Source organism: Delphinapterus leucas, chromosome 21, assembly GCF_059928025.1.
Source record: "Delphinapterus leucas isolate spDelLeu-1000000601 "Yukka" chromosome 21, BTC_Dleu_Yukka2, whole genome shotgun sequence".
NCBI lineage: Eukaryota > Metazoa > Chordata > Mammalia > Artiodactyla > Monodontidae > Delphinapterus > Delphinapterus leucas.
Window position 1 is genome coordinate 31,369,221 of NC_143149.1, and position 19,711 is coordinate 31,388,931.

Genomic DNA, 19,711 nt, shown 5'->3' on the forward strand with positions numbered 1-19,711 from the left:
TGTGCTCGGGATTTATTAATACTATGTTAACTCATCTAATCTTCACAAGAAAACTCGTGAAAAACAGGGGCCATTCCCAACAGAGCATCACAAAAGAATTTCCTCATAGTCACAGAGCTAATATGGGCTGAAACTAGGATTTGAGTCAAGGTCTTGCTGGTTCCAAACCTTAGATCATAGGAGGAAGGGGCTGGTCACTCAGTCCCACCGTGCTATTAACCTAATGAATGACCCAGAGCTGGGGACTTCCTGCTAAAATTCTATTTGTTTATCTGCAAAGTGCCTGCCTCCCTGGGCTATTGGGAGGAATAAAGGAGGTCATTTACTGGAAGGTGTTATGTCAGTTGTAAAAAAGCACAGGAGTAGAAAGAATTCTAGGTATTTTTTCACTGATTCTAACGTCAGGGGAGTGGGTCTGGTTGGCAAACTCATCCAGTCCTAGACTTTGTTCCCTTTGACCCCATCACTTACTCCTGTTTATCCCAATTTCTTCCAGCTTCCGGGGCCGGGCTCTTCTTTTTTTTTCCGATTCCTTCTCTCTGGTTGGCAAAGCAGGGGTGGGGGAAGGCTTGGCATTTGACAAATACTTGACAGGTGGAGTTAGTGAGTGAAGACAAAAGTTGGGTATAAAGCAATGATTTCCCCTTTTTAGTGGAAAGCTGACGTTGTGGGCAGAGAGACGTCAGACTGGGAAATAACTCGGGGAGATACAACTCCCTGGGTGGTGAATTCATCTACCTCGTGTGGGTAAATCAAATGCAAAATCGCTCCTGATGTGGGTGTCGGTCAGATTCCTCCTACATGGCATCTCTTGATTTCTGGATGCATTTCCTTGGATTAATTCCTTTTCAAGTTGGGCCTGAAATAACATGTCTCTGATCCCCAAAGCCCAGGAGAGAAATAATTCACTTCAAAAGGAAAAAAAAAAAATCACATGTGATAATAAATACTAAAATGCCAGGAAATTCAACAACGAAATGCCTACTGAACAGCACCACGGCAGAAACGTTATCCAGGGAAACTGGAAACGCCCTCGAGAGGAGGCCAAAGAATGAACATAAGCCAGTGGGGCTGTCAGGCGGATGGCCGTAGAACGGCCCAGCAGGACAGCCCAATCGCAAAGAAAGCACTATGGGTCCACAACCCCGAGATAGGACAGCCCCTAAATACCTGAGCTTGAGCCTCCTGCTTGCTTAGTGGGATGAAAACTGTGAGTCTAAATTAAACTGATTTTTTAATTAAAAAAACACAATATTCTTTGCACACCTGTCTTTGAGAACGGCGATTCCTACCCACTACACAGTCACACATAAAATCAGAAGGGTCTTACCATGATTTTAAAATGGAAATGAGCCTATATGAGCATAGCCGTATTTTCCAATATGAAAAGAAATGTTTTTATATAAATGAAGAATAGGATAGAAAAAGAGAGCCTTAAGATTGAAAATTCTCAAATATGGCTCATAAACAAGGCAAGGACAGAGGGCAGTTGCTCTGGGCTTTTTTCCCAGTTTCTCAGATATGTCCCTTTGGTTGGTATGATCCAATTTTGCCCAGTTACTGGGTTCATCCAGTGTTTTTTCACCTGGGGTCTGGCGGCGTAATGGAGAGGGAAGGCCTCCAGGGGGCAGCAAAGAGACCAGGGTTCTATGAAATGCTCCAGCTCAGGGGCCATCGGCTCTCCGGACCCTCACTTTCCTCCTCAGTAAATAAAAGATGTGGGTCAGGGCTTCCTTGGTGGCGCAGTGGTAGAGAGTCTGCCTGTCGATACAGGGGACACGAGTTCGTGTCCCGGTCCGCGAAAATTCCCCATGCCGCGGAGCTGCTGGCCCCGTGAGCCATGGCAGCTGCGCGTCCGGAGCCTGTGCTCCGCAGCTGGAGAAGTCACAACAGTGAGAGACCCGAGTACCACAAAAAAAAAAAAAGACTTGGGTGAAGTTACTTTGAAGCAACTGCATCTCATGGGGGCCAGGGGAGCAACCATCTGGCTGGAGGAATACTTCTTCACTGGCATTGTTTAGAATTATGGGTGTCTGGATAATAAAAAGCAGAATGACGGTTATTCCGTCTTTTTTTTTTTTTTTTTTGAGGAAGTTCTTTCCAAATAATGCCTTCCCTTGCTGGTCTCCCCCATCAGTGGGAGGCTCAGACCACTACCTCTGTTCCCTCTAGGTACCCCCTGCTTGGAAATCTTTTTCAGTTCCTGAAATCTAAGATTTTTCTTTTCCTCATCAACATGTAAATGGATCTTCTGTTTCTCCCCATTATTTTCCTGCTGGACTGGGAGAGAGAACAAATCCAGACTGTGTTGGGTTACCAGCAAAGACAGGAGCTAGCAAAAAGGCAGGGGAAAAGGCATGCATTAGCCTGCCAGATGGTGAGTGTTATTGAAAGATGTAAAATACTCTGTGACTTTCATAACGTGGAGAAATGGCTCGACACAAACTCTACCTGCCTCCCAAACAGAGGCAGTGACAGCTGATCCATTAGGCCTTCTTAGTTTCCAGGCAGGAAGTTTCTTGTTGGTCCCCTGTGGCTTATCCAGAATCTGGCCAGAAGTATTAATCTTCAACCTGCTAAGAGCACTGTGAACTTGCATAAATACAAGACAACTCCTTTTAAAATGCTCTTTTCCTTGTTTTGTTGATTTCCCCCCAGTGCGTGTAATATTTCCAAAGAGCTCTGAAGCTGCTTCTTCCGTTCCATTTGCAGGACTTTTACTAGCCCTGCCGGCCAGGAAAACCCCTGAGTGCTTGCGGGCAGCTACACTTGAGCTGTACATGCTGGGGCTACAGAGAATGAGGAGGGGAAATTGTTCAAGAACAGAAAACCTCAGAAGCGAGCATCTCATGCCAGTTATGACCCCCTCCTCTTTTTCTCTGGCTAACTTTGGAAATGATTTGCAAAAGGATTTACAGAGGGAAAAGGAAGAAAGAAGAATGGGTAGGAAAAATAAAAACTAATCTCCATCCTAGCTCTTCTTTTCTCCTTCCCTTTTCATTTTTGGGCATTTCATTTGCCTCCCAGGTGAGTCATAATTCATCTATCCTTTGTCTATTTCAGAGTCCTTACACTTTTTTTTTTTAAACATCTTTATTGGAGTATAATTGCTTTACAATGGTGTGTTAGTTTCTGCTGTATAACAAAGTGATCAGCTGTACATATACATATATCCCCATATCCCCTCCCTCTTGCATCTGCCTCCCACCCTCCCTATCCCACCCCTCTAGGTGGTCACAAAGCACCGAGCTGATCTCCCTGGACTATGCGGCTGCTTCCACTAGCTATCTATTTTACATTTGGTAGTGTATATATGTCCATGCCACTCTCTCACTTCGTCCCAGCTTAACCCTTCCCCCTCCCCGTGTCCTCAAGTCCATTCTCTACATCTGCATCTTTATTCCTGTCCTGCCCCTAGGTTCTTCAGAGCCATTTTTTTTTAGATTCCGTATATATGTGTTAGCATACAGTATTTGTTTTACTCTTTCTGACTTACTTCAGTCTGTATGACAGACTCTAGGTCCATCCACCTCACTACAAATAACTCAATTTCGTTTCTTTTTATGGCTGAGTAATATTCCATTGTGTATATGTGCCACATCTTCTTTATCCATTCATCTGTCGATGGACACTTAGGTTGTTTCCATGTCCTGGCTATTGTAAATACAGCTTTAATAACATTGTGATACATGTCTCTTTTTGAGTTATGGTTTTCTCAGGGTATATGCCCAGTAGTGGGATTGCTGGGTCGTATGGTAGTTCTATTTTTAGATTTTTAAGGAAACTCCATACTCTTCTCCATAGTGGCTGTATCAATTTACATTCCCACCAACAGAGCAAGAGGGTCACCTTTTCTTCACACCCTCTCCAGCATGTATTGTTTGTAGATTTTTTATGATGGCCATTCTGACTGGTGTGAGGTGATACCACATTGTGGTTTTGATTTGCGTTTCTCTAATGATTAGGGATGTTGAGCATCCTTCCATGTGTTTGTTGGCAATCTGTATGTCTTCTTTGGAGAAATGTCTGTTTAGGTCTTCCGCCCATTTTTGGATTGGCTTGTTTGGGTTTTTTTTGATATTGAGCTGCTTATATATTTTGGAGATTAATCCTTTGTCAGTTGGTTCAGTGGTAAATATTTTCTCCCATTCTGAGGGTTGTCTTTTTGTCTTGTTTATGGTTTCCTTTGCTGTGCAAAAGCTTTTAAGTTTCATTAGGTCTCATTTGTTTACTTTGGTTTTTATTTCCATTTTTCTAGGAGGCAGCTCAAAAAGAATCTTACTGTGATTTATGTCATAGAGTGTTCTGCCTCTGTTTTCCTCTAAGAGTTTTATAGTGTCTGGCCTTACATTGAGGTCTTTAATCCATTTTGAGTTTATTTATGTGTATGGTGTTAGGGAGTGTTCTAATTTCATTCTTTTAAATGTAGCTGTCCAGTTTTCCCAGCACCACTTATTGAAGAGGCTGTCTTTTCTCCATTGTATACTCTTGCCTCCTTTATCAAAGATAAGGTGACCATATGTGCGTGGGTTTATCTCTGGGCTTTCTATCCTGTTCCATTGATCTGTATTTCTGTTTTTGTGCCAGTACCATACAGTCTTGATTACTGTAGCTTTGTAGTATAGTCCAAAGTCAGGGAGCCTGATTCCTCCAGCTCCGTTTTCCTTTCTCAAGATTGCTTTGGCTATTCGGGGTCTTTTGTGTTTCCATACAAATTGTGAAACTTTTTGTTCTAGTTCTGTGAAAAATGCCATTGGTAGTTTGATAGGGATTGCATTGAATCTGTAGATAGCTTTGGGTAGTATAGTCATTTTCACAATGTTGATTCTTCCAATCCAAGAACATGGTTTTTCTCTCCATCTGTTTGTATCATCTTTAATTTCTTTCATCAGTGTCTTATAGTTTTCTGCACACAGGTCTTTTGTCTCCTTAGGTAGGTTTATTCCTAGGTATTTTATTCTTTTTGTTACCATGGTAAATGGGAGTGTTTCCTTAATTTTCTTTTCAGATTTTTTGTCTTTAGTGTATAGGAATACAAGAGATTTCTGTGCATTAATTTTGTATTCTGCTACCTTACCAAATTCATTGATTAGCTCTAGTGGTTTTCTGGTAGTATCTTTAGGACTCTCTATGTATAGTATCATGTCATCTACAAAGAGTGACAGTTTTACTTCTTCTTTTCCAATTTGGATTCCTTTTATTTCTTTTTCTTCTCTGATTGCCATCGCTAGGACTTCCAAAACTATGTTGAATAATAGTGGTGAGACTGGGCAACCTTGTCTTGTTCCTGATCTTGGAGGAAATGGTTTCAGTTTTTCACCATTGAGAATGATGTTGGCTGTGGGTTTGTCATATATGGCCTTTATTACGTTGAGGTAGGTTCCCTCTATTCCTACTTTCTGGAGTGTTTTTATCATAAGTGGCCGTTGAATTTTGTCAAAAGCTTTTTCTGCATCTATTGAGATTATCATATGTTTTTTATCCTTCAATTTTTTAATATGGTGTATCACATTGATTGATTTGCATATACTGAAGAATCCTTGCATTCCTGGGATAAACCCCACTTGATCATGGCGTATGATGCTTTTAATGTGTTGTAGGATTCTGTTTGCTAGTATTTCGTTGAGGATTTTTGCATCTATGTTCATCAGTGATATTGGCCTGTAGTTTTCTTTTTTTGTGACATCTTTGTCTGGTTTTGGTATCAGGGTGATGGTGGCCTCAGAATGAGTTTGGGAGTATTCCTCCATCTTCTATATTTTGGAAGAGTTTGAGAAGGATAGGTGTTAGCTCTTCTGTAAATTTTTGATAGAATTCACCATTTTGAGATTATTTTTGTGTATGGTGTTAGGGAATGTTCTAATTTCATTCTTTTACATGTAGCTGTCCAGTTTTCCCAGCCTCACTTATTGAAGAGGCTGTCTTTTCTCCATTGTATATTCTTGCCTCCTTTATCAAAGATAAGGTGACCAAATCTGCGTTTACCTCTGGGCTTTCTATCCTGTTCCATTGATCTGTATTTCTGTTTTTGTGCCAGTACCATACTGTCTTGATTACTGTAGCTTTGTAGTATAGTCTGAAGTCAGGGAGCCTGATTCCTCCAGCTCTGTTTTTCTGGGCTTTTGTTCTTTGTAAGATTTGTAATCACAGTTTCAATTTCAGTGCTTGTGATTGGTCTGTTCATATTTTCTATTTCTTCCTGGTACACTTTTGGCTCCGCCCTGAAGGTACCATTCCTTCAATCATGCACTGCATCAGAATTACATCAGGTTCTCGAATCCCTGAGACGCCTTTGGCAGGGACCTCAGAGTTCAGAGCAGATACCTATATATTTGGAGAAGTTAGACTTCATTGCTGAGGCTGCAATCTCACAGGGGACCTGGAGGATGAAGGATGGAGTGGGGGATGAGGGGCAGGAAGATGAAGGAAAAACTCATGGGTAGCCTTTCCTCTTATTCTAGTCTGACCTAGAATGGGGGCTTGAAGTACCAGGAATTTCTGTGGACCTAGGCTGAGCAAGGAATTATGGAGCAAGGGAATTATTAAGCTCTCCAGGCTGCTGTGGTTTAGAGAACAAACAGTTCTTTGGGGGGAAGTCTTTACAGGCAAAGAATCTTTCAGTGAGGTATAATTCATATTCAACAAGTTTCTAATCAGTTCCCATGATATGCCAGGCACCATGCTGGGCAGAGTGTCACACAGGGTGGACAAGGTCCCTTCTTGCATGGAGCTTACACGCTGGTGCAGAAGATGGACAACTCAACAAGCCACTAACTACAAGTGTGATGTGTATTACAAAACAGAAGGTACAGTAGTCTGTTGGAGCATATAAGTTTGGAAGAACATCTTGACCTTCTTAGAAAACCAGGAAAAAAAACCAAGAACGTCCCTCAAGTGGAAGCATGGCTTAGAGTAACAAAAGGATGTAAAGCCAGGTTCTCGCTGACCATCAGCTGGTCCCATCCGGACTGGCCTTGTCCAGGTTCAAGGTGCTTCTTCCATGATGTGTAACTTCTACCTGGGATGCTTCTGCCTGACATCAACATCTTCCCATTTACAAGAGGCACCTGCATCTACTCAACCCAGAGCAGTGCCAACTCTCACAATATCATCTCAAGGGTAGCGCTGCAGGGAACAAATTGCCTCTAAACAAATTAAAAAAAAAAAATCAATATGGCACAATTGCAGTATTCCATTGTTTCAAACTAAGTGTTCCATCAACCCACAGCAGATTACTAAGGAAGGACAGAAGGAAAGTCCTCTTGACTCTAGCCCTTTCAAAGAATCATTGAAAGTCAGAGTCCAAAGGGTCTTTAGGGAGGATTTAGCCCAGTGGTTCTCGCCTGGGGCAGGGTCTTCTTATTTGAATACTTGGCAAAGCTTTGTCAAATGTCGCACCCTGCCTGTGCCCCACCCCAATTCCTATCCGTTCAGGTTGCTTGGGGGGAAGGAGGCTGGCATTTGATTTAGAACATGATCTTCTAGCACATTTCTGACTGTTCCCTCCACCCCTAATCCTTTGCCCCCCACATAGAAGGCTGATCTAATCCAGGTTCTCATTTTATAGACGGTCTAGGATCAGAGAGGTTAAGGGACTGTGTTGCTTTTTATTTAGTAATCAGGCTGGAACTAGAACACCGGCTCACCATATTTTGCTGTTTTTCTGTGCTTTGGGCTCTCAAGGCAGGACTGGCTCTGCAGGCTGCCACCGCTGGCCCCTGTCAGGCTTAACTGCTAGCAGGTGCTTCTAGGGACAGCAGCCAACACGGGTGTGTTTCAGTTCTCTGGAGCCACCTGGCCCCGGGGACAGCAAGGAAATGCCCCTCAAATCTGGGCTGCCTTTGTGTCAAGGAAACAGGGGTGTTTGCAGCTGGAATGGAAGAGGAGCCCCCTCTTCTGTCTTAGGAGACCCTCAGTGCTGGAAACCTTGGGCCTCGAGTCCTGCCAGTCTGGCTGGTGAACAAGGCAGAAAGACAGATCTCTAAGCCTTTCAGAAAGGGTGTGGGGACTTCCCTGGTGGCGCAGTGGTTAAGAACCCGCCTGGCGGGCTTCCCTGGTGGCGCAGTGGTTGAGAGTCCGCCTGCCGATGCAGGGGACACGGGTTCGTGACCCAGTCCGGGAAGATCCCACATGCCGCAGAGTGGCTGGGCCCGTGAGCCATGGCCGCTGAGCCTGCGCGTCCGGAGCCTGTGCTCCGCAACGGGAGAGGCCACAACAGTGAGAGGCCCGCGTACTTAAAAAAGAAAAAAAAAAGAACCCGCCTTCCAATGCAGGGGACACGGGTTCGAGCCCTGGTCTGGGAAGATCCCACATGCCATGGAGCAACTAAGCCCGTGTGCCACAACTACCGAGTCCTGCACTCCAGAGACCGCGAGCTACAACTACTGAGCCCGTGTGCCACAACTACTGAAGCCCGTGTGCCCTAGAGCCCGTGCTCCACAACAAGAGAAGCCACTGCAATGAGAAGCCCGTGCACCGCAACAAAGAGTAGCCCGCGCTCGCCACAACTAGAGAAAGCCCACGTGCAGCAACGAAGACCCAACACAGACAAAAATAATAAATAAATTAAATAAATAAATTTATTTTTAAAAAAAAGAAAGAAAGGGCACGGGAGCAGGAACTCGAGATGCCACAGATGAGGTGGTAACTTTTCTGAAATGAGGTGTCAGTATTTTTGACCTTTTTTCCTTTAAACCTGCTTCATGGGGAAATGTCTGAGACTGCAGAGGGCCAGGCATTCCCAAAGGGGAATTTGGTCCTGCTCTAATGATTTTCATCTCAGTATGCCAATCCAAAAACGATTTGCATTTTAAAGGAGGAGATATTTACACAAATGGCACAGGGTGGGAGACAGCAGGGCTGGAAACTCACGCTTGTATACTTTGCATCCTTTGCCTACGGCTCCTACAGTCCCTGAATTGTCTCAAAATCCTCTGGTCTGTGATTCAGTGGGACAGGTCAGCAAACAATGGCCCACAGCCCACATGGGGCCCTCCAATTTTTTGTACAGTCCACAAGCTAGGAAAAGTTTCTATATTTTTAAAGGGTTGAAAAATATCTGTAGAAGAATAATGCTTTGCGATATGTGAAAGTTACATGGAATCCGAATCTCAGTTCCTCATTATAAAAAGGCCTATTGAGTACAAGTGCACTCATTAATTTCTGTATTGAATACAGCCCTTTCCATGCTACAGTGGCAGGACCATCTGATCCACAAAGCCCAGGATACTTACTACCTGGCCCTTTACAGAAAGAAAGTTTTCTGGCCTCAGATAGAGGGGCTGAAATAAAGAGAGTAGCTGTCATGGAGGAGGATTTGTCTCCATTCCTCTGGGTTGCGCTGGAGGAGGGCATCTGTCTCCCTGGTAGAACCTTCCCATCCAAGTCTGCGTGTATTCTTACATGTCACCAATGTCGGCCTCTGTTCTGCATGTTCCTTCCACCTGACACAGGCCATGACACCAGTCTTTACTGCTGAAACAAAGGGGAAAGGAAGGTTTTTCTTAACTACAGGAAGACTAGGCACTCGGTCTCAATGTCAGGAAACAGCCCAACCTTCACAAGTGAAGGTCGTAGCAGGCCAATGAATTGGGATATTTTGAATATGTTCCAGTGGTCTATACAAAAGGTGGGGATGAGCTGGAGGAAGGCCAGTGGGCTAATTAAATCCACCCTGTCTCCAGCTCTGCCCTCTCGACCCATCCCCAAGCCAACAACAAACCTCCGGGTCAGAACTCCCATCACACGTGATGTGATTCCGACATCACCAAGTAAAACAGAGTGAGCACAGGGCTGGGAAAAGAAGATCCACTTCTTTTTCTTGCGGTACGCGGGCCTCTCTCTGCTGTGGCCTCTCCCGTTGCGGAGCACAGGCTCCGGACGCGCAGGCTCAGCGGCCATGGCTCACGGGCCCAGCCGCTCCGCGGCATGTGGGACCTTCCCGGACCGGGGCACGAACCCGTGTCCCCTGCATCGGCAGGCGGACTCTCAACCACTGCACCACCAGGGAAGCCCAAGAAGATCCACTTTGATACTAACTTGCTATGTGTCCTTGAAAACAATAACTGCAATTATAATTGTTATTCTTTGTTGAATGGCCACCAGGCTCATTATCTCATAAGAATCTGAAAAGGCAAGAATGATTAATCTCATTTTACAAGTAAGAAAATTGAGGCTGAGTCATTTAACCCACTGCGGAAGGTCACTTTTCTAACAAATGATGGAATACAGATTTATTCAGCTCCAAATACTATGCTCTTATTATGATTAAAAACTTGTTTCCTCTCTGCTCCTCAGTTTCCTTACCTATAAAATAAGATTATATTGAATTCATTTCAAGACTCCATCAGTGGGACTTCCCTGATGGTGCAGTGGTGAAGAATCCGCCTGCCAATGCAGGGGACACGGGTTCGATCCCTGGTCTGGGAAGATCCCATATGCTGCAGAGCGTCTAAGCCCGTGCACCACAACTACTGAGCCCACGTGCACCTAGAGCTCGTGCTCCACAACAAGAGAAGCCAACGCAATGAGAAGACAGCGCACCAAAACGAAGAGTAGCCCCCGCTCACCGCAACTAGACAAAGCCCGGGCGCAGCAACAAAGACCCAGCACAACCAAAAATAATTAAAAACAAACAAACAAAAACCACACAAGTAATTGTCATCACCTGAACGTGGCCAGCTCTCTCTCTGGGAGCTGTGTTTCTCTTTCCCTGTCCTCTTTGGCCCTTGCCTTCCTGGTCTCCAATTCTCCATGCTCCCAGCAGATCTGAGACCCATAGGCATGACACCCAGCTGGAAACTCAGGGCTCTAGAGCGCAGTCTCAGTAATTGTGGCACATGGGCTTAGCTGCTCTATGGCATGTGGGATCTTCCCGGACCAGGGCTTGAACCCGTGTCCCTTGCATTGGTAGGTGGATTCTTAACCACTGAGCCACCAGGGAAGCCCTGTGTGTTTTTTTTAAGATGTGTTATTCACTTATTTATCCATTCCATAAACATTCATTAAGCATCTTCTTAATGTCAGATACGTGCCTAGGAACTGGATTCTGTTCTAAAAAGCGTGCTTCAGGCATTATTACATTTTATTGGAGAGAGGGGGTTGTGTGTTTACTTTAACTTCCAACACATATTTGTTGAACTATTGCTGTGCTTAATGAACTGTCAGCTCTGAATCTGAAGAGACGATCTCTGGATTCCAACACTTGTTTTGCCCTTCCCAGCCTTTCCACTGGAACAAACTTTGAAATACAAAAGCCAAGTGAAGTCACAATCTCTCTGGAGATACAGAAGTTGGTGGACGGTCTTTGCTCTGAGCAAGACACAGAAGAAGATTTAAGGTACAACAACTTGGCTGTGGAGACTCCGAAGAGACTTTCATTACTCCTGCTGTGTCTCCTCTTAAGAGAGACGGGCCTTTGGCAACCTTTGGCCAAAGACCACACCTCTAAAGTGAAGTTGCTGGTTCTGCGGTGGCCCCGCCCTTCACTCTTCATGCGCTCCCACCCACACCTGCATCCCTTGGCCAGGCTCTGTTTCTGGAAATTAGTCTCTTTCTGAGCACACCCTCTCTGAGAATCAAACCCCCAGCAGCGGCCAACAGAAGTAAATAAATGGGAATGTCTTACACCTTGGAAGAATAAGACTGTAATAACATGGACAGAAATGGGAAGAATGAGAGTGATACCCATCAGGGATTGTAGTTTTACATTTTCTGTGTCTTGCCAGAGAAAAGAACTAGAATGTTTTAATTTTACAGAAAGAAATTTAACTTCCTTCCCACAGTCAGATAACTGTAACGTATAAGCAGACGAATCTCACAGTCAAGCACACTGTTGGACAGAACTTTCTGCAAAGATGGAAACATCCCATGTCTGCACTCAGAGGCTGTTGAACACTTGGAATGTGGCTAGTGCAAATGAGGAACCACATTTTAAGTTTATTTAATTTTAATTAATTCATAGCTGCATGTGGCTAGTGGCTACTGTATTGAACAGTGCAGGCCTAAGAGGTACCCATTAGACAAATAAATACCAGGCACCAGAAATTTGGCTAAGGCTTCTAAACTTCAATATATCCTTCTGCATGTAAATTCAAACAGGTAAAAACAGGGTAGCTAGGAAATTCCATTCTTTTTGAGGGCAAACGACAGACCCTACTAGCTCTTGCCTCGTGTAAGGATGAGTAGCAATAAAAAGAAAATAAACATTGGACCCAAGAATATATTTTGAGACATAAGAGAGCAAACACATATTTTTCATCATCTAGTGTAGGAAACAAAAATATCTTTTGAAATCTATTGCTTAAATTCTCAATAATACCCAAGAATAGGAACAGTTTATAAAAGGAAAATTGAAAGATTAGCTGTTGAGACAACAAATTGAGATGGAAAAATAGGGGGCTGAAAATCAGGAAGAGGTTAAAAATTTGTTAGATGAAAGAAGGAAAGATTATAGACAATTGAAATGTAATCATAGAATTGCCATCTGCATCAGAAGTCTCAGACGTCCCAAAAGACAGAATCAAAACTGTAAAGATCAAAAGAGCAACCTGGAAGATGCATTTCCCAAGCTCCACTTGACTGTAGATTTTCAAGATGCAAAGAGATGCACACAACTAAAGTTAAGAGGAATGAATGGAACAGAAGCAATAAGCAAACACACAATCAGAGAAAAACATTCATAAATATAAAGACAGACGCAAGGCACAGATTGAAAGAGGTCATTAAAAGCTGGTAAAATAAGTGAAAAGAAGCCAAGAGGCAGATATGTCTTTCACGAGAGGTTTGCTTTTAAAGAGTTAGTCAAAAATTCTAAGAGTTTTCAGCCAAACCTATCTCTCTTCACCTAGCTGCCCTCAAAAGTGGATGATATATGAAGAACAACAAATTTACTATTTCTGTAAACTACCTTAATATCACTCTTGACAGTCAACCGTGTACACACACTATAGCCACAGAGCTTTCGCTCATCTGCAGCCTTTTACTGGATTTTTATAGAATAGAATCAATCTTAAAATAATAAAAATGTTTTAAACTAATAATTTAATAAAGTAAAAAAAATAACATATGTTTGAAAGGATGTCTATTTTTTCCTCAATATTCAATGTTCCATCAATAAAATCCATTTGAACACTGGTTCAAGCCCTGGTCCGGGAAGATCTCACATGCTGTGGAGCAGCTAAGCCTGTGAGCCACAACTACTGAGCCTGTGCTCTAGAGCCCACGAGCCACAACTACTGAGCCCGCGTGCCACAACTACTGAAGCCCGTGCGCCCTAGAGCCTGTGCTCCACAACAAGAGAAGCCACCACAATGAGAAGCCCGCGCGCCGCAATGAAGGGTAGCCCCTGCTCGCCGCAACTAGAGAAAGCCCACGCGCAGCAATGAGGACCCAATGCAGCCAAAAATAAATAAATAAAATAAATTTTTAGAAACTTTGTGTAAGTTATGGGGCCAAGCCTCACTCTTTAAAAAAAAAAAAAAGGATGCTATTGGGAATTCCCTGGAGGTCCAGTGATTAGGACTCCGAGCTTCCAATGCCTGGGGCCCAGGTAACCAAGATCCCACAAGCCGTGCAGCCAAAAAATTAAAATCAAATAAAATATAGTATGGACGGTATGGCTTCTCCAGCATTTCTTTCAAAGATTTACTCAAGGTAATTACATTTTGAACCCTTCATAAAACTACATTTTTAACAATATTCAGAAATTGGTCCAAAGTAGGCTATAATTTTTCACAGTTATATCTTTTATGACTGTTAAAACTGTTACAGTTTAATGGATCATGATAAAACTGGATCCAAATATTCTTAAGGTCAAACTCTTCATTTTAATCTTGCTTAGCGTCTGTAGTGTGCTTTGAACGTAGTAGGAACTTAATAATCATTTTAATATACCCTAATAACCTGTATTTTTGAAGTAATGCTGCACTGCAATATACTGAATTTTGTTTATTTTCAAAAATCTCTTTTCTGGAAATTCTTCTGAGTTTGTAAGTTCTGGTACAGCGTCTTCTGACAGTAGTGATGATGCCTCAGTGCTGTTTCCAGCTGTGTCTGTGATATGCCCGTGGACCTTCTTCCCATTGACTCCTTTCCTTACCCTCAGAGCACAGGAGTGCGTGAGCCAAGCCTGGCCAGTCCTCCCCAAGAATGTTTATAAAAATACACTGGGGGTACTCCCCTGGTGGCGCAGTGGTTAAGAATCCACCTGCCAATGCAGGAGACACGGGTTCGAGGCCTGGTCCGGGAAGATCCCACATGCCATGGAGCAACTAAGCCTGTGTGCCACAACTACTGAAGCCCGTGCACCTGGAGCCCGTGCTCCGCAACAAGAGAGGCCAACGCAGTGAGAAGCCCATGCACCGCGACTAAAGAAAGCCCGCGTGCAACAACGAAGTCCCAGTGCAGCCAAAAAAAAAAAAAAAAAAATACACAGGGGAAAGGAGTTTTCCTTCTGCTGGGCTGTCATCGGCCACCTTCCCTTCTCGTTCCTGTGCAGAGAACCAGTGTGAGTAGGAAGCAAGCAGGAAGGGATCCAGATGAAACAGCTGGGAAGGTTATGGAGAGTGGTCCCTGCAGCCTGGACCCTGGGGCTTCCCTGGGCCTCTGGATGCTACCCTGGGATTTCTTTTTCTCAGTCCTTTTGCTCCTGCTGATTTGAAATAGATTTCTACCACCTGCCACAGAAAAGAGACCTGACTAATAATTACAGAAATAAATGAAATTGAAAAAAAAACCAGTTGACTCTGAACAACATGGGGGTTGGGGTGCCGTTGAGAATCCGCGTGTGACTTACGTCCACCGACTTACATATCCAGAGTTCCTCTGCATCTGGGAATTCAATCTACCACAGGTACTGCAGTAGGTGTTCATTGAACAAAACCTGCCCGTAAGTGGACCTGGCAGTTCAAACCCATGTCGTTCAACTGCATGCATATAGTTTTAGGCTACCTGTCAGTTAGAAAGAGGTGCCTATTATTACTTCTTTCTAAAACAAAAAGCCTAAAACTATAAATTTGTTTAATTCACCACTGAACTCTGTCCTCCTGAGCAGCTACCCGACCTTTCATACTGTCATCTTTGCATCCCTAGATCAAAAATCAGGCCATAAACACAAGGACAAAAGCTAGAGAAGCACAATCAGAATCCGGAATCTTGAACACATCCTTGAGTAGCTGTACTAGCCCTGGATGGCCCACATCTCAACCTCTTGATACATGAAAACACAAACAAAAGCTATGTGTTTAAACTCTTGCTAATAGAAAATCAGACTAGACGAATCTTCCTCTTCTGCATGAGGTCTCAGAACACAACTGAACAACATTCACAGTGGGGTTTCCTTGGAGGGGGGCAAGAGGATGGGACAATTTTGACTTAACTCATGCTGATTCCTTTAAAGTCAAGTTAGGGGAAATTGACTTGTTTTGCATCAAGAATTAAGGAACTATAGATTTGAGTATATGCTTAGAGAAGCTTAAAGGTGACCATTACAAAATTTAAATTTTATTTAAATTACAAATGACTAGAGGAAAAGAAAGGAAACAGTGCTTGTAACTTAGAGAACACAAAGGAAACATACAAAATGTAAAGCAAAATGACCTCAGACTAAATTTTCTGAAATGCCAAAATAGATAATGGTTTAGTTCTCCTGGTAAAAGACAAAGACTCCCAGTAGTGATTAAAAAAAAAAAAAGAAAGAAACCAAACCCACATCTAAAATAAAATGACGTAAGAAGCTAAAAGACAGGGGTAGTGGGGTGGGGTAGAGTGAGCAAAAACAAAGCAGAAAAAACTAAAATTTAAAGTAAGAAGAGTGGGACAATCTTAACAATAGAAAATAAAATATAAAGTATTAACCCAGATAAGGAAGGTTAGTTCACAATGTTAGATACATAATCTATAATAAATATATAATAGCTGTGACACTTATGCCCAAAACCATTCTGAAATACTTTGGGTAAGAATTAGCGCTAATCACATTGACAAATATTGTCTTATTAAATCCTCACCACTGTACTTTATAGTAGGTATTATTATACCTAAATGACAGATGTGGAGATCAAGGATCCAGTCTTAGATAAGAGTATGGGGGTGAAGCTTTGAAAGCACAAATGACAGGTGGAAAAAAAGATGGGCAGAGCTGGGGTCGTGTTTGAATTCTGCTCCAAAGAGAGGAATTGGCAGGAATAAAGGCCAGAGCTGGCCTTCCTTTCAGAAGGCTGGTAGGGAGTGTTCCCTCCCATCCTCGGATCCCATGCTGGGGAGGGTGACGGAGACTCCCAGGCTGCCGGAGGGGCCCACAGGAGGAAGACTTAGCTGGGGATGAATGGAAGGGCATTGTTGTTCTGACCTCCTATCATCTTATTTGTTGCAGGGCAGAGTCGGGCTTTGCTCATGAGAAAACCTGGTGCTCAGGCAGATGGACAACTGAAAGCGTTCAGGACACATCCTATGCACATTGGAGGGACCCTGGCCCCAGACTGGAACAGCTTTGCTCACGCTCAACATCTAGGAAACCGTTCAGGGCCTGTTTATTTCTTGTTACTACTCAGCTATGGATGCGCTTCTGCTTACACACTGTCAAACAGTAACGTTCAGAATAAGCAGGGCTACATTCCAGAGCAAAAGAGCATCCATTTAGGTTGCCTTCAAAAGAAGCCACCTTATGTTCTTGCACGGTAGCCCAAGCCATTGTCTTTGCTTGGCTGATTGGTTTGGTTATGTTTGGACTTCGTATTGAAGTGTCTTGCGGACATGATTCAGCTCAGCGTGTCCAGTGACTACTCAGAGGAGAAGGTGTTGGAAACACCGCTAAGAAGAGACATTTAGGGAGGAGATATGGGAGCATGTGTACATGCATAACTGCTTCACTTTGTTATACAGCAGAAACTAACACACCATTGTAAAGCAATTATACCCCAAGAAAGGTGTGAAAAAAAGAAGACACATTTGGTTAGGAATGGGGAGAAAAGTAAAGATGATGCAGGAATAAATTAAAAGTGGATTCTTTTTTAACGACAAATACCGCGTGTGCTTGTGGAAATGAGCCGTGGGACTGTTACAAGGATCCTGAAAGAGCAAACTGTGTATCAGCGATAACCCAGAAACGTAGGGAAGAAGTGATTGACCAAGAGCAGCATTGGCCTCTGTGTGGTCGGCTCAGGAGAGGGGCAGGGTCACGGAGAAGCGGGGCAAATGTGGGAGGGGCCACAGAAACAAAACACGTGTGGGAGCCCCGCCCTGGTAGCCCATTGGTTTAAGGCCAATGGAAACTGACTAGTTCTCCTGGGAACTTCATCAGAGAAGAAGTGTCTTTGTGTCCAGCTGTGAAGGGTAGTCTCCGCTTCCTGTTGGGAATATACCTGGGGTTGTAGGTTAAGTCCTCTCATTATCAGGTAGGGATCACAAATATTTTGGAGCCTCGTAGAGTCTGGGTTTCTCTCTGGGGCTCTTTTCCTGAGTTCTCAAACCTCAGGGGTGCATGAGGCATTCTGGGGGCCTGATTTGGCAAAGAGACCAAGGCTGTTATCTGGGCAAGCCCCCGCCCAAGCTCTGGTTCAGGAAACACCAAGTACCATAGTTTAGGGAATGATCACGCCACGCGGGTTCTGGCGCTAATTCTGCCACTAGTCAGCCAGGATTTTGGGTGAATCCTCTACGATTCTTTGCCTCATTTCACTCAGCTGGAGGTTGGTACACACTCCAAGAACTGTACAGCCATAAGGGAGTAGGGACACCACAAGGACCTTGTCTTAGAGAAGGATGCTTAGGTCCTACGTGATGGCATGTCTGCCAGCAAGCCTCGCCTTCCCTCTGATTCATTTGAAGAGACTCTGCCCAAGTTCAACAGGCACGTGTTAGCTATGGTTTTGCCAGTTACTTCTCACCATCTATCATCTGTTTCCACGTGTGATGGCCTTCACGTTTCCAAGACAACAATCGCTCCAACGGCACACGGATGGAAATAACCAGTTTTCTGCCTGCAGCCTCTCACAGAAGTCATTTTCGCTCACTTGCAGAGGAGGATTAAGGAGGTCTATCTAATCTTCTTTTGCCAAAGTTACGATATTTAACAGACTTTCCTCATTGAAAGAGCCCAAGGATGATCTATAGCTTTCTGCAAATGTGTAAAGAACCAGTTTGTTGCCCCCCCGATAGAGTGATTTGACCTCATCTATTTCCCCAGATTTGGGGAGGGGGGAGATTTTCAAAAGGACAAAGCATAGATGTTCCCAAAACAGTTAAAGCCATAAGACACTGACTCTATTGATGGCTTGAACTGGCCTGGAATACTTCACAAACTATCATAGGAAAATGACATGACAAGTTACGTTTTTGTGAATAGAGGAACACCTTGGTCTTTAATCAAATGGAAAGCATTCTGTTTATGTGTTTGAGAGCTTCTCATTACTCTTACACAGTTCTGTTGGTCCCTCAGTACAATAAGCAGTTACATTTTTCTAGGTTTATCAATTTAAATACGAATTATGTAATTAGCAAATGCAGTTCTAATTAGAGCTTTAAGTTTGTGACAGTTAAACACAGCTTTCTCCTTAACCTGTGAGAATGTCTGTACTGTATTTTTGGCATCTGAAATGCATTGAAATAAGACCTACAATAGCACAGAATGTCATGCACAAAATAGGTCTGTTTTTCAATGCTGATTTGAGAGTCGACAAAGGACCCTAAGTTACCACTTACAGGCAGACGTTAACCCATCTGCCCCTCTCGGCTGCCCTAATTCCCCAAGATTATCTCTTACTAGGGAGATGTTTACCAGCAGCCTCATGCCCACTGAGGCAGACCCTGAAGGACCTGCGTCATCCATGTGTCTTGGCTTCTGAATATCTCGGCTAAGCTGACCACCCACCAGTAATGGGCTGGTGCATAAATCTGCCATTTACTCAGTCCCCAGCAGTTGGGGGCAGAGACCCTCAACATCCCAGGGGCAGAACTGCTCAGGAACATGTAGAGAAACCTGAAATAATGTTGAAGCAGCATCCAGTTATCTGGTAGAATTTTGTGGAGGTCGGGGGAAGCTGTGTCCCCTCTGGGAAGCCCTGCCCTAGGGGTGGCAGGCTTGGTCTCAGTGGTGCTGCTTCCGGCAGCCTCCCATGAGGTTCTGCGCTCCACCCTCTGTTCTGCCTTTGACTTTGCATCGTCTTCAGTTCTGTGTCCTCTCTTGGCTCTCACCCCCTGCTTGGGGGCCCTGCTCAGTCTGGGGCCAGCAGGGTGTAGCCGCCTGCCCTGCCAGCTGAGGAGCCCCAGCCAACCACAGACAGCACACCAGTGTTACCCGGACCAGCTCTTGATGTGTTTTTCACCCGGATGGCTGGGACCCAGCCCCTCTCTTTCCAGTCTCTTCCCTGGCAACTTCTGACCTGCTGCTCAGTCTTTTCCACAAATCCGTGTTCAGACCATGCCCTGTCGCTGGATAGGAACACTTTTCCGCATGACACCTGGCTTTGCAAGGTTGTCTGAAAATCGTGTAACGTCCATCTGAGCAGTTCTTTCCGTGCGAGCCCTGGCTGTCTGCTCAGTCCCCTGGGTCTCTGCCCGGACTCAGCTGCTTCCTTAGCCCTGCGGACACAGGATGCTGGGGTCCCCAGGTGCCTCACAAGAGAGGGCACCTGAGATGTAACAAGGCAGGGATGCACTGCGGTACATTTCCACCGCAGGCCAGCAATGACAGGCAGCCAGAAGGTTCCCTCCG